This window comes from Physeter macrocephalus, chromosome 8 (genome assembly GCF_002837175.3).
Source record: "Physeter macrocephalus isolate SW-GA chromosome 8, ASM283717v5, whole genome shotgun sequence".
Classification (NCBI taxonomy): Eukaryota; Metazoa; Chordata; class Mammalia; order Artiodactyla; family Physeteridae; genus Physeter; species Physeter macrocephalus.
Window position 1 is genome coordinate 72,327,365 of NC_041221.1, and position 14,554 is coordinate 72,341,918.

Below are 14,554 nucleotides of genomic sequence, written 5' to 3' on the forward strand. Positions count from 1 at the left end.
GAGAAAAAACAGGCCCCACAAATGCGTCACTTGGACCCGCGAAGCTTTGGACCTCAGTGCTTACCTCCCCACCAGCAAGAGGAGTAGATGCTTCTCTGGAATCTGGTAAGAAACGTGCTGGATCCCCACGCTCTCACACTCCACCCCACCAAGGAACCTGTTCCCAAGGACAGCACAGCCTAATCACCCAGGGGGAAGAGAAGTGGTTCCTCTCTGCCCCTCCCACTGAAAGGTGGTTCCCCTCCCCCCTCCCAGGGTAGCACTTGGGGGCGTTTATTTGAGGCTGACCCTCACCTTTCAAACAGCCTTCCCATGTGTAGGAATTTCCCCCAGTGTAAATTCCCCTTCCCCAGGACAGAAACCAGAACTCACTCTTCCCACCCAGCAGCTGCTCATAGTGTGCAGGATGATAAACCCAGAATAGAGCAACGCAAGGAAGCAGGCGCTGCTCAAAATGCTAGCTCTGATCAGAATGGAAGAGAGCCCTGAAGATCCCCAGGTGGGCAGTAGCAGCAGGTTCTCTGCTGGGTTCATTCAATGGGGTAAGTTCTATTGCTCACATCTAAGAATGAAGACTGATAATTTAATTCACGTTTGGTTTTCTTTCCCTCAGAGGCTCACCTCTCCTCCAACCATGAAAAGATGCTTGATTTCACTCAAAATCAGAGAAATGCAAAACAAATCAAGGGAAATATTGTTTTCTACCTACCAGACTGACAAAGATGAAAAAGTTCAATGAACAATCGATACCTTGGTGTGAACATGGGAAAATGTGCTGCCAGTGGGAGAATAAACCAGTACAACCTTTACAAAGGGAACTGGGCTATGAGCTATCAAGTGTCAATGCAAAACCCTTGACCCAGCAATGTCACCAACAGGAATTTATCTAATAGAGGCAAGCAAACTTTTTCTTTAAAGGAACAGGTAGTAAGTAGTTTAGGCCTCCAGGCCAGGTATCACTGCTGCAATTACTCAGCTCTGCAGCTGTAGTTTGAAAGCAGCCAACAGACATTATGTAAACAAGTGGGCATGTCTGTGTTGCAATAAAACTTTATTTAAAGAAACAAATGGCACGTTGAATTTGGCCTGCAGGTTATAGATTGCCAAGCCCTGCTAGGTACCCTTGAACAAAAAACAAAAACATATATACTGTATTCTTCATAGCAATAGCCTAAGAAAGGAAACCACCTTGATGTCCATCAAGAGAGGACTAGATAAGTAAATTATAGCACAGCCATTCAACAGAATACTTGCAGCCACTAAAAAGAAGGAGGCAGTTCTATGTGCAAATATAATTATTTGGATTAATATCCAAAATTTATCAGATTTTTTAATAAATTAAAACAAAATTTTTTTTACAATTCTTTGCATTGGGTTTATTGGATAACACCATATCAAATATCTTTAATCCCAGAATCTGCTTCTTTTTTTTATTGAAATATAGTTGCTGTACAATATTATACAAGTCACAGGTGTACAATATAGTGATTCACAATTTTTAAAGGTTATACTCCATTTATAGTTATTATAAAATATTGGCTATATTCCCCATGTTGTACAATATATCCTTGTCACTTATTTTATACCTAATAATTTGTACCTCTTACTCCCCTACCCGCATGTTGCCCTTCCGCTTCAAATTTTTTAAAATGCAAGGTGGAGAGTAGGGTAGAATATAATTCCATTTTCTGTAAAAATTATATATATAATTAATGTTTACACATATATATATTTGCTTATCCAGGCATAGCACATATCTGATGGACACAAATGAGATTGGGGAGGGAAACTAGATGGCTGGGGGACAGGCGCATGAGGGAGACCTTTTTTCACCGTATGCCCTTTTGTGCCCTTTGAATTTTATACCATGTGCTTTACCAATAAAGAACAAATAAATGCAATTTAACTTTTTTAATGCATATACTTTTTTAGTAGTGTTCTGGATCACCAAGTATAAACAGGAAAATAAAGCAGGGCTCTGGACAGCAGACCTAGCTATTTCCAAAGTCCCCTCCCGTGCCCAGAGGCTGCATGGTGTCCATCAAAGAGCATCACAGAGGGAATCAGGAGACTTGGCTTAAAGTCCAGCCTCTGTTACCAACCCTCTGTGCTGCCCTGGACCAGTCACCTCATCTCTCTGATCATCCCTTTCCTCTTTGGTAAAATGGAGGCAATAGTACTTTTGAGCTATGTGATATAAAATAATGTTATTGTTATTAGGGAAATCTATTAATGTCTCTGGATCTCTTTCCTAATCTGCAAAATCAGAAAGTTGGATAAAATGAGACTTTAACTCTCAAATACATTATTCTGTTAATAAACAAAGTTGTCATTTACAAGAATTCAGAAGGAGTCATGAGCTTGGCAAACAAATGAGGATCTCTTTTTGCTTATCTCAAGAGAGTGACCTCCAAGTCCAAAAAGAAAATAAGATATATGTTTACATTTAGAGGTCCAGGAGGTGGGAAAGGGCTGCCTTCTTCCAAGGATACCACCTCTTCTTTCCTTGGCGCAGCTAACCCAGCAGTTGTCAGCCAGGCAACTTCATTTTTTTTTTTTTTTTTTTTTTTTAGCTGCCACTGGGTACAGAATAAGCTCTGTTGGAAAAAAAAAATATTAGGAAATGTCACTCACAAAGAGGGATGGATACACTAACAATGTCAAATAATAGACTCATGAGGGCTGACAAAGAAATGGAGGGGCCATGCAGGGAGGGCCCCCTGCCCCATCCTGACTTCTGGCCTTTGCTAACAGCTATCATTTGTATTTTTTCAGGAACTCCAGGGAGATGACAGGGTGGTGATAAGGAAGAGCAGCATTGCAGTATCCTTCTATTTCTGAGAATTTCTGGTTATTGTTAAACAAAAGTTTGGAGAAGTTAAACTGACAGGAAATAACACACGTGTTGAGTTATAAGGTGGCAAATGTTGTGAAATCCGCCTTCAGAAACGCTCAGCTGGACGAGAGTGTGCTGATGTGATAAGGAGCAGAGCTCCCAATACCATTTCAGCTGGTGGAAGACTCTTTTCCTTTCCTTCCTCATTTCTGTGGGCTTGGGGTAACCACCCAGCCACTCTGAAAAGAATGTTGCAAAGGCTCTTCACGTCCCTGGCTTCAAAGAATGTTTTACTCTTGAATAAACCATGTTTGTCCTCTCAATCTTAGAACGAAGGCAGCCAATCCAATCTCAGACATTTTAACAAATCACAGACTCTCCCTGGACATGCAGAGAGCATGGTGGGGATACACATCCAAAAATGATGGGCTGAGACAAGAGAGAAGGGATGCGGGCCTTAAAGCTGCAGAGGAAAAAGAGGGTGGGATTTCAAATCTGAATTAAAGGATTACACTTTCTCTATGAGAGGTGGGAGGAAATAGTTATTACCTAAATGATGCAGGACATAAGGGTTTGCTAAAAACTTTTGGTGGACTATGGGACAAGCAGAAATAGGATGGAACAAATGAACCGATCTATGAAACAGAAACAGACTCACAGACATGGAGAATGGACTTGTGGTTGCCAAGGGGGAGGGGATGGGGGAGGGATGGACTGGGAGTTTAGGTTAGTAGATGGCAAAAACTCTTACATATAGAATGGATAAACAGCAAGGTCCTACTGTATAGCACAGGGAACTATATTCAATATCCTGGGATAAACCATAATGGAAAAGAATATATAAAAGAATGTATATGTGTGTATAACTGAGTCACTTTGGTGTACAGCAGATATTAACACAATATTGTAAATCAACTATACTTCTGAGAATTCCCTGATGGTCCAGTGGTTAAGACTCAGCACTCTCACTGCTGTGGCCCAGGTCTGATCCCTGGTCGGGATCCCACAAGCTACACTGCATGACCAAATAAAAAAAAAAAAAACACTATACTTCAATAAAAAATAATTAAATAATTTTCTAAAAAATTTTCTAAAAAGAGATCAGCAAGCGAGGAGGAAGGGGGGCTTCCCTGGTGGCACAGTGGTTAAGAATCCTCCTGCCAGTGCAGGGACACAGGTTCAAGCCCTGGTCCAGGAAGATCCCACATGCTGCAGAGCAACTAAGCCCATAAGCCACAACTACTGAGCCTGTGCTCTAGAGCCCACAAGCCACAACAACTGAGCCCGCGTGCTACAACTACTGAAGCCTGTGCACCTAGACGCCGTGCTCCGCAACAAGGGAAGCCACTGCAATGAAAAGCCCACGCACCGCAACAAAAAGTAGCCCCTGCTCGCTGCAACTAGAGAAAGCCCAAGTGCAGCAATGGAGACCCAACGGAGCCAAAGATAAATAAATTAAATTAAATTAAATTAAAAAGAGAGAAGTAAGGGTGGGAGGGAAGGATGGAAGGAAAGAAGAAGATAGATATATACCTATGCTCAGAAAATGTACTAGGTAGAAATATATCAATGTATTAATAACAGGGAGTGAAACTATGGGAGATTTTTTTCTACTTAAGGATTATCTGTGTTTTTACAATGACCATACATTAGTTTCTGTTCATTTGTAGGTAATGATATCATGCAAATGAGAACTATTTATTTCTGGTGAACCAATTATATTTACAAGTACTTTAAATAATTTTCATGGAGTTCAAAAAAAAGAAAGAAAGAAATAGGATGGAAAAGAGAAAAAAAAATCAGAGTTTGGAGCAGAGAAAGGTTTGTTGCAAAGGCCAAGCAAGGAGAACAGGTGGCTGTGGATTTGTCATTTAGCTGATGTATTACAATGAGCGTATAATGAGGCTCAAGGTCTATGGGAAGTGGAATCTTCCACTCTCTTGGGCCTAGTTGGTTCTAACCAGTTTTTATAATATCCTCAACAGCTGTGTCATTCTTTTAATGGTTATGACCTGCCCTCTTCTTTTCTGTCTCATAGGGGAGCCATAAGAGACAGTAGCAGTAGAGCTGCCACAATCCCCAAAGGGATAATGGGAAGGAGAGCTTGCCTGAAGCTAGAAATGTTATGAAACTCAGGTTCAGCTACTCAACACTTGAAAGCCAAGTGTTGGTTGGAAAGAAAAGGAAACGTCACTTTATTGAGGAGGCCAGCAACCTTCAGAGAAGGTGGATTCATGTCCAAAAACCAACTCAGAAGATTCTGCTTGACCAAGAAAGTTTTGTAAAGGGAGAAAGGGAAGTCAATCATTTGGGGAGCGGTCAGAGTCTTCCACTGTGTGCAGACTTTCTTCTGATTGGTTGGTGGTGAGGTAATAGGGCGGTGTTCCAGGAATCCTGTGCTCAGCATGAAGTTGCCATCCTCCACCTGAGTAGGGCCTTAGTTCCTGCAGACCTCAAAGGTATTGTTTATGTATCTTCTTTGAGGAGGAACTAGATCGATGCCCCAAGGCTGCACTATTGTTTCTCGATTGTTCCTTCTTTGTTTCTGCATTCCCTTCCCTGATAAGCAAGTTTGAACCGCCCTTTGGAACTCAAGGAAGGTCAAGAAAGGTGAATGAAGCCTATCTCCTACAAAGAAGAAACAGGAGGACATGGAAAGGATTTGTACCCAGGAGGGCCCCACAGGGTCCTGCTCCATTTCAGAAAGGGAGTTGTACAGAGCGGGCCACCTAGACAAGAGCAATGACATTCTGCTGAGGGAAACAGTGGCCTCTGCCAACCTCACAGGAAGGAAATGAATGCCCTGACCCCATGTAACTCTCTCCTTCCCTCCCATCTCTGGAAGAAAGCCAGAAAACGCAGCCGTCTTTGATGTAATCCATGCAGGACAACCTCACAGGGCAGGGACCAGTATGGAGAAAGGTGGAAAATAGATCTAAAGGGGCACAATGAAGAAATTCAACCCCCCTTTGCCTAGCCAAACAACTTCAGATTCTATCCCATGTGTAGGAAAGGCAGATAATTTAAGAAAAAGCTATAAGGAATTTTGAAACATTTTTCTTTCTTCCTGAATGTGAGTTTAAATCATGAGTTGATAAGCCAAAATCTCCACTCTAAACCCTACAAAGCATAGATTACAATAATGCCAACCCAATAAAAAGCCATTTAATAAAGATCAGAAATGTTGAATAACTCAGTTCTTTGTAAACCCGAGTGCTCTACTATAAACTTTCAAATGTTACAGATGACCTTTTGAGATTATACAGGAGTTATAAGAACAAGGCAAGTAAAGGAATGATAATAGAGGCAGATACACAGTTCATGGAACATTTCTTCTATTTTCCATCTTCCATCTCTGACAAGGAGAAACATTATTGGACATTCAGATGAGAGAGCTTTCATATGAGAGACCTAAAAATCCAAACTGGTAGAGAGATTCTAAGACAGCACCTGGATTCACTGCCTCAGTGTAAACCTTCTGGTCCTGACAAACTACATCCCAGCCTACTACTGGAAGAATTGGTGAGAAAATTAGCTACTGTTTATCTCAAAAGAATCTTAGAAACGGGGTCAGGGATGGATGACCCAGTTCTCAGACAGGTTATCAAACACAATTCTGAACACAGAGAGAGGAACGGAGAGCACTTAAACATGCCTAGGAGTCAGGAAGGACAAGTCAAGATTTAATAAGTTCACAGCACTTCCTTTCTTATCCATACTCTGCCAGATTAGTAAATCAGAGAAAGCTGTTGACACTCTGCTTCATCATTTGAGCTCAGCATTTGACAGAGACCCTCACCTTGTGAACAAGATGGAGGAATGTGGCCCAGAGATCACAAAGACAGATGCTAATTTTGAATCAGTATCAGCCCAGAGTCTGTGGTGCCACGGAATTCTGTCTTCAGCCTTGACCTGATCATTGAGTAATAGCTGAGTATACAGCTGACTTGCTTTTCTTCTTCTTCGACAGCTGGAGAGGTAGCCAAATATCTTGAATGGAAGAGTGTGGACCCAAAGCCTATAACAAACCAAATTTAACAATAAAAATCTTAATTGGAATAAATGCAAAACCCTACACTTACATTTTTTGATGCATAAGAACAGAATCAGAAAAACATGACTAGGCTTCCGATTAAGCACGGTGGGTTTTACTTCTTGCTTTTATTTCTTCTCTCTTCCAGAAGTTACCAAAATGACAATAGATAATTTATAATAAAATTAAAAATCACAAAAACAAAGAAAATTAGAGAGGAGAAATAGAGAAGAGGAGATGTAAGCAATAATTTGAAAGATGGAAAGCCAATAGTAACTGATTTGGCAAAACCCACCACCAAAGTGCTTGCAAAGAGGGATGCCAATGAGAATGAAGCCAGTTCAGCTCTAAGAACCCTGGAAAGGCCTAGGACCAGGAGGCCCAGTACTGCAGAAGGGAGTGGTGAAGCCCAGAGTGGGAAGTAGAAATATGTGAACACATGAATAGAATGAGCTGCTTCATGAGAGTGTTTCCATTCTCTGAAGAGGTTCAAGCAGAATTTAGACAACCGCTAATTAAATATATTGTAAAAGTGGGAACTCCCTGGAAGTCCAGTGGTTAGGACTCTACGCTCTCACTGTCAAGGGCCTGGGTTCAATCCCTGGTTGGGGAACTAAGATCCCCCAAGCTGCACTGCGTGGCCAAAAAATGTATATATTTTTCTTTTTTCTTTTCTTTTTTTTTTTTTTTTTTTTTTTTGATTCAAGCTTTGGGTAGAACTTGCCTCCAGTGACCTTTAAGTTCCATCACCTCTGAAATCCTGTGATTCTAATCCTGTGTAGACAGGATTTCGACAGGTTTTGGTAACTTCTGCGTGTAGTTCCTGTAAGATTCCTAGAGGTGGCACTGTGGCATAAAATAAGACTCAGCAATGGCTACTACCCGATTCTCCTGGGCTTATACTATTGTCTATGGTAACAAGTAATAACTAGAATGTTTCTGAATTTTAAAAAATCAGAAACCTGAATTCATAGGTTCAGAACACCTGGGTACAATACTTCTAGTGACGCATGAGCCTTTGTGTGCATTAGTTTGTCACCCTTCTCAGCTCTGGCCTTCTGCCTTATTCATATCTCAGCTGTGACACTTCTCTTCACCATATTTGCCATTCTAGGACAGCAAAACAAGTCATACGGGCTTCCCTGGTGGCGCAGTGGTTGAGAGTCCGCTTGCCGATGCAGGGGACACGGGTTCGTGCCCCGGTTCGGGAGGATCCCACATGCCACGGAGCGGCTGGGCCTGTGAGCCATGGCTGCTGAGCCTGCGTGTCCGGAGCCTGTGCTCCACAATGGGAGAGACCACAACAGTGAGAGGCCCGCGTACCGCAAAAAAAAAGTCATACGCCAAAGCAACTGCTCCTTCTCATCCCAAGTGTCGTGCCTCATTTTGTGTACCCTTTACCTCAGGGTTACTGGGAGTGTGGGGCTCTACAAGCTTTATCGCCCTTGATTTAAAAAATAAGAAAAACAAAACAAAAACCTTATTTTTTCAGTACAAGTTTAGGCCAGTATCTCAGATATGATTGTCTCTGATCCTCTTCCAATTTCCACAGCTAAAGATTTATGCTCTGCTTCTTAAAAGCTAATTCCTTAATATCTAGCTCTTCCTGACAAATTTTGTCACTCATCAAAACTATAAAGTTTGGTTTCTTTATTTCTTTTATCTGCTTCAGATTTATATAAAGTCCATGGGGAATTTCTGCTTCTCACCAAGGAATATCTCCATCAACTCCAGAGACTCAGAAAACTCTGCTCCTACATTTACATCTCAATTCCAGGAAAACTTAACATTTGGAATCTATAAAACTGTCAAATCCACTAACTTTTGGCATAACTGGCCTCTTCCAACCCACTGATGGGGGAGGGGGAAGGTTAAATGCCGTTAGTCCAACCAAAAACCCAGACTGCCTTTTTTAATGTTGGGTCTAGTCTAGCTGATAAAAAATTGTGAGTTGAGTGGAAAAAAAAAAAAAAAATCCATACTTATTTTTTGTTATCTTCACTAGTTTATCGTATTTTTTAGATTCCACATATAAGGGATGGGGTAGGGGATTAAGAGGTACAAACTATTATGTATAAAATAAGCTACAACATGAGAAATATACCCAATATTTTATAATAACTATAAATGTAGTATAACCTTTAAAAATAATCACTATATTGTATACCTGTAAATTATATAATATTGTACACCAAATATATTTCAATTAATAAAAAAGATATGTATGCACTACCAAATATAAATTAGATAGCTAGTGGGAAGCTGCCGCATAGCACAGGGAGATCACCTCTGTGCTTTGTGACCATGAGAGAGGTGGGATAGGGAGGGTGGGAGGGAGGGAGACGCAAGAGGGAAGAGATATGGGAACATATGTATATGTATAACTGATTCACTTTGTTGTAAAGGAGAAACTAACACACTATTGTAAAACAGTTATACTCCAATAAAGATGTTAAAAAAAAGTAATTAAATTGAATATTATATACTCAAAAAAAAAAAAGATATGTGATCACCAAATGGAAAAAAAAACCACAAAACACATACTCATTCTTTTAGTGACTAAATTTTCAATGGTAATGGCATCCTTGCCCCTTATTCCAAGTATGTGTCGTAACTGCCTTGGTCCTTTATAGGGTCAGGCCCTCAATATCTGATTGACTTTGGTTGTTTTGTTTGTTTTCTCAAGTGTCCTTTCTACTAATTTGATCTGAACCAAAGAATACGATGTAGTAGCTCACAACATTTTCCAAGTGTCCTAAATCTTATACCAACTTTCTAGACTTGATCTTTCTCTCCTTCTCTAGACAGAACAGAAATAATTTATTTCCTATTTAGAGCAATTAGTAAGCACTTACAGAAACAACGTTGAATTGTTTGTCTCACAAAAGGAAGGGGAGCACCTGGCTAGTTAGTCCTCCTACTAAATCATTTCTATGGTTTCAAAAATATTCTTAGCGTTGCCAACATCATTTGTGCAAGTGAGTACCCATTCCACCTCCATATCACAAAATGGAAAACTTTCAAAGGAGTACTATGCATTGGGGCATACACGTTTGTTTTAAATTTCTTACCATGTTAATAGTACACTTAAACCCAACCCTTAAGTGGCTTACAAAAGAGGAGTGCTCTAGTGATCCTTGTAATCTACTGCTATGAGGCAAATTACAGAGTGTGTTGAAAAGTGAAGAATTTAAACTTTGTGGATTCAGATTCAAATTCAGCCTTCGAGCCCCCATTTGAGCCAAATTCATTAATGCTGTGTTAAAACTGTGTGCTGGGAGACCCTAAGGATGAAACAAACCAGCGTCTGCATGCGTAATTCATGCATTTTAAATGTAGCTGTGGTGCTGAGCCAATGAGAGTCTGTCACAACTCAGCCAAGGAAAAGCCACTATACTTCAAACTCCCAGTTTGGGCTTTTTGTTTATAACACCCCTCCCAACTTTCCCTCTCCTCTATAAGAGAGTTCCCTCTGCTTTGCTTTAGGGGACTTGCACGGGGTTCACCATAGCTGTGTGCCCTGAATTGCAATTCTTTTCTGCTTCTGAATAAATCCATTTTGTTGGTTAAATAAATAAATAAATATAGCTCTGGCTTGCGTCACACCAGGACGAGGGAGAAGCTTCTAAAGCTGATGAAAGAGCTGCTCAAGGAAACATAAAATGTCTCAGTTTCAAAGGCAAAAAAAAAAAAATCAACAACTTGAGCCTATACTTGCTTCAACAAAATATGCAGTGAAAATTAAAACAAACAAAAACAGCTTAACAGATGCTCCAGAATTAGTTTTTCATTAGGACACATGGAGGGTTGTTAGGTCTCTCTAAAATTCTACTCAAAAAGGCCTACAAAGATTTCCCCAACTCGTGACTGTTCTGGTGTTTGTCTCCTGAGGTTTATAATAAAAATAAGGCTAGAAGTATGAAGATAAGAACTTTGACTAGGGTTCTGTGAGATTATATCGTGTGAAGTGTAATTTTATATAGTATTTTATTGTGTTGGCCTGTTTGGTCAATTTATAAACAATTTGGAAAGCTTAATACTGTACAAATACATTTCTTTGGGTCACTTCTCTAAAAAGAAATCAAGCCCCAACGTAAGAATATCACCTCCCTATTTTACTTTTGTTTCTATGAGAAGCCAAGATTCAGCTTGCTTCACTTCCATTTACAGAAACATTTCCACGTTCACACCCATCACAGGAAAGATTTGACTGGGCTTCTCTGGTGGCCCAGTGGTTGAGAATCCGCCTGCAAATGCAGGGGACACAGGTTCGATACCTGGTCTGGGAAGATCCCACATGTCGTGGAGCAACTAAGCCCATGCGCCACGACTACTGAGCCCGCGTGCCGCAACTACTGAAGCCTGCGCGCCTAGAGCCTGTGCTCCACAACGAGAGAAGCCACCGCAGTGAGAAGCCTGCACCGCAAAGAAGAGTAGCCCCCTCTCGCTGCAACTAGAGGAAGCCCGCCCGTAGCAACAAAGACCCAACACAGCCAAAAATAAATAAATAAAATAAATGAATTTTTTTTTTAAAAAAAAGGATTTGACTTATGAATTGTGCATAAAGTTAAAACATATAGGGGGCTTCCCTGGTGGCGCAGTGGTTGCGCGTCCGCCTGCCGATGCAGGGGAACCGGGTTCGCGCCCTGGTCTGGGAGGATCCCACGTGCCGTGGAGCGGCTGGGCCCGTGAGCCATGGCCGCTGAGCCTGCGCGTCCGGAGCTTGTGCTCCGCAACGGGAGAGGCCACAGCAGAGGAAGGCCCGCATACTACAAAAAAAAAAAAAAAAAAAAAAAAAAAAACATACAAAGAGTGCCAGAATGCCTGTGTGTGTTAGGTTTTTTGGTGTCAAGGCAACTTCGAGTGCTAGGGGATTTACTGCATGTTACACAAGGGATTAAGAAAAACAGGAATCTGGGCTACAATGGCCAGACATCGTGGGGCCCAGTCGAGCAGGACAGCAGGTGCTACAGGGCATGGGAGGCAGTTCTCAGAACTAAAAGGCACCAATGCAGCAGCAGTGATGAGGGCCCCAGGTTGCCAGGCTGACTCCTGGGCAGCTGTGTTCACTGACTCTCCAACCTTACGGTGACTCAGCAACTCTCTTTCTCTGTTTGTCCAGCTTAACTGCTATCATCCAACGACCTCACTGAATATCTTTTCTCTACCTCATGGCTTACATTACTCATGGCTTCTGCTAGTTCATGGTTCTACGTCCTCTTGGCATCTATGTACTGCCCTCCATGGTTGGGGGGAACCCAGATCTGCTTCTGTTACCAATTGCTTGTCTCTTTCCCCTTATTGCCAGCACAAATTCTTGATAGAGAAAACTTGCTTGATTTAGCTAGCAACTATAGGCCACCTTATAGGCCTCTAGCCCAGTGGTTCTCAAATGTGGGTATGACATCACCAAGAAGGTTTATTAAAATGCAGATTGCTCAACACCATCCCCAGAGCTTTCTGATTCGGTAGATCTCTAAATCTCTAGTGGGATCCAAAAATTTGCATTTCTAACAGATCCCCAGGTGATTCTGATGCTTCTGATCTAGAGATAATACTTTGAAAGTCCCTGCTGTAGCTATAGGTTGATGGTCCTGGAAAAAGATGCCCTTCAGCTATAGGTAGGGGGATAAGTGATATGATTTAGAACATGGCCACCTATAAATAAGGACCTTACCACTGCCAGTTTCCTAAGCAACAGACTTTGGACAGAAAACTTTTAATATGGCCTGTGGATAGGCAAGCACACTCTGACATTTTCCCTGTCCACTCCTTTTTCTTTTTTTCTTTTTTTCTTTTTTTCTGACAAAGCAAGAGACTTTATTGGGAAAGGGCGCACGGGCAGAGGGTCCACTCTTTTTCCTAAGTGAGATTCTACCGCATTCACTGAATGCCTCCTATGTGCCACACCTTCAATGTATTACCCTGGAGATACAAAACCAGGTCATTTTAACTTATAATAACCAAGGACTCCGCTAAATCATTTTAATAACGTAAAAATCAAGATAAATGTTTGGGTTCCCTTTGAATATAAAGACACATCAAAAGAAAACTACGATAACACAAGGAACTCTACTGGTACTCTGTAATGGCCTATGTGGGAAAAGAATCTAAAAAAGAGTGGAGATGTGTAAATGTATAACTGATTCACTTTGCTGTACACCTGAAACTAACACAACATTGTAAATCGACTATACTCCAATAAAAATTAATTAAAAAAAGGAAAACTACAGAAATTCTATCGTTTCCATTCCAATCATACTGTGATAGAAACAAAAGAGTAAAAGGTGCAAAAGCAAGAAAAGCACATTCAAGAAACTAATTAAGTTGAAAGAATTAGTTACAAATGACTCACAGTAAAACCAAAGTATATTATGATAAAAACAAACTAGGTTCTGTGCTCTCAAAACCCAGCTGCACGCAGTCAGGTAAGCACATCTGAAGAGGAGGAGGTGTCCAGCAGATCTGCTAGAGGCAGGAAAAAGCCAGATATATACAAGTTTTAGAAAAGGTCACATTTAACCAACCTGTAAAGTTGGTGCTGTGAAGAATAATTTGTACTGTTTTTCCTTGACAGGAGAACCCCAGAAGATCAGGCAACAAACCTACCTCTTTCCCTAGTCATTCCAGGTTGCAGGGAACTCCCTTCCCTTTTCTAGCTTTTTTGCAGCACTCACTGCCTAAATTCACCGTGGATTGTGTTGTGTTATATCGTCCTCTAGCGGTTCCAAAAATTTCTCATCTCCCTTTTTGTTTGTTTGTTTGTTTGTTTGTTTTTTGTGGTATGCGGACCTCCCTCTGTTGCGGCCACTCCCGTTGCGGAGCACAGGCTCCGGACGCGCAGGCTCAGCGGCCATGGCTCACGGGCCCAGCCGCTCCGCGGCACGCGGGATCCTCCCAGATGGGGGCGCGAACCCGGTTCCCCTACATTGGCAGGCGGACGCGCAACCACTGCGCCACCAGGGAAGCCCTCATCTCCCTTTTTTAAGGGTAGTATTTATCACAGGGCCACACAAACACACGGTGCTTAACAAATGTCTATTAAATGGACTAAAATGAGTGACAGAGATCCTACAAAACAATTGCAACCAGATAAGATGACCTATCTCAGCTTCCCTGGGAAAATGAGTACTCTCCCAGGCAGAAGTATTTCAGGCTCAGGTTACTTATGCCATCACTGACTTTCCTTTAAAATAGATGATACAGGGACTTTTCCGGTGGTGCAGTGGTTAAGGCGCGGCTCTCCCAATGCAGGGGGCCGGGGTTTAATCCCTGGTCAGGGAACTAGATCTCACATGCATGCCGCAACTAAGAGTTCACATGCCACAACTAAGGAGGCTGCCTGCTGCAACTAAGACCCAGCACAACCAAAATAAATAAAAATATGTTTTTTAAAAATAAATAAATAATAAAGTAGATAATGCAGTACAGTTTGCCACTGCCTCTTGTACAGTTTCAAGAAAATCCAACATAACTTTGGGAAGTACGATAGCCTGAGAGCGCAAAAATTCCAAAAATGATAACTACAAGTCTTCTATTGATAAGAACAAATACAGGGTCTTCCCTGTGGCGCAGTGGTTAAGAATCCGCCTGCCAATGCAGGGGACACGGCTTTGAGCCCTGGTCCGGGAAGATCCCACATGCTGCGGAGCAACTAAGCCCGTGCGCCACAACTACTGAGCCTG

General features: G+C 41.7%; 1 long non-coding RNA gene across 1 annotated transcript in view; it reads right to left on the minus strand.

Annotated features, from left to right (window-relative positions):
* Positions 1–1,516: 1,516 nt before the first annotated feature.
* The window catches only part of LOC114486722 (uncharacterized), a 32,660-nt gene continuing 19,622 nt past the window's right edge, over positions 1,517–14,554 (minus strand). Inside the window, exons 2-3 of the long non-coding RNA XR_003680931.2 lie at positions 6,636–6,854; positions 1,517–2,597 (exon numbers count right to left, since the gene is read on the minus strand). This is a non-coding gene — a long non-coding RNA (uncharacterized lncRNA). The remainder of the gene's footprint in view (positions 2,598–6,635; positions 6,855–14,554) is intronic.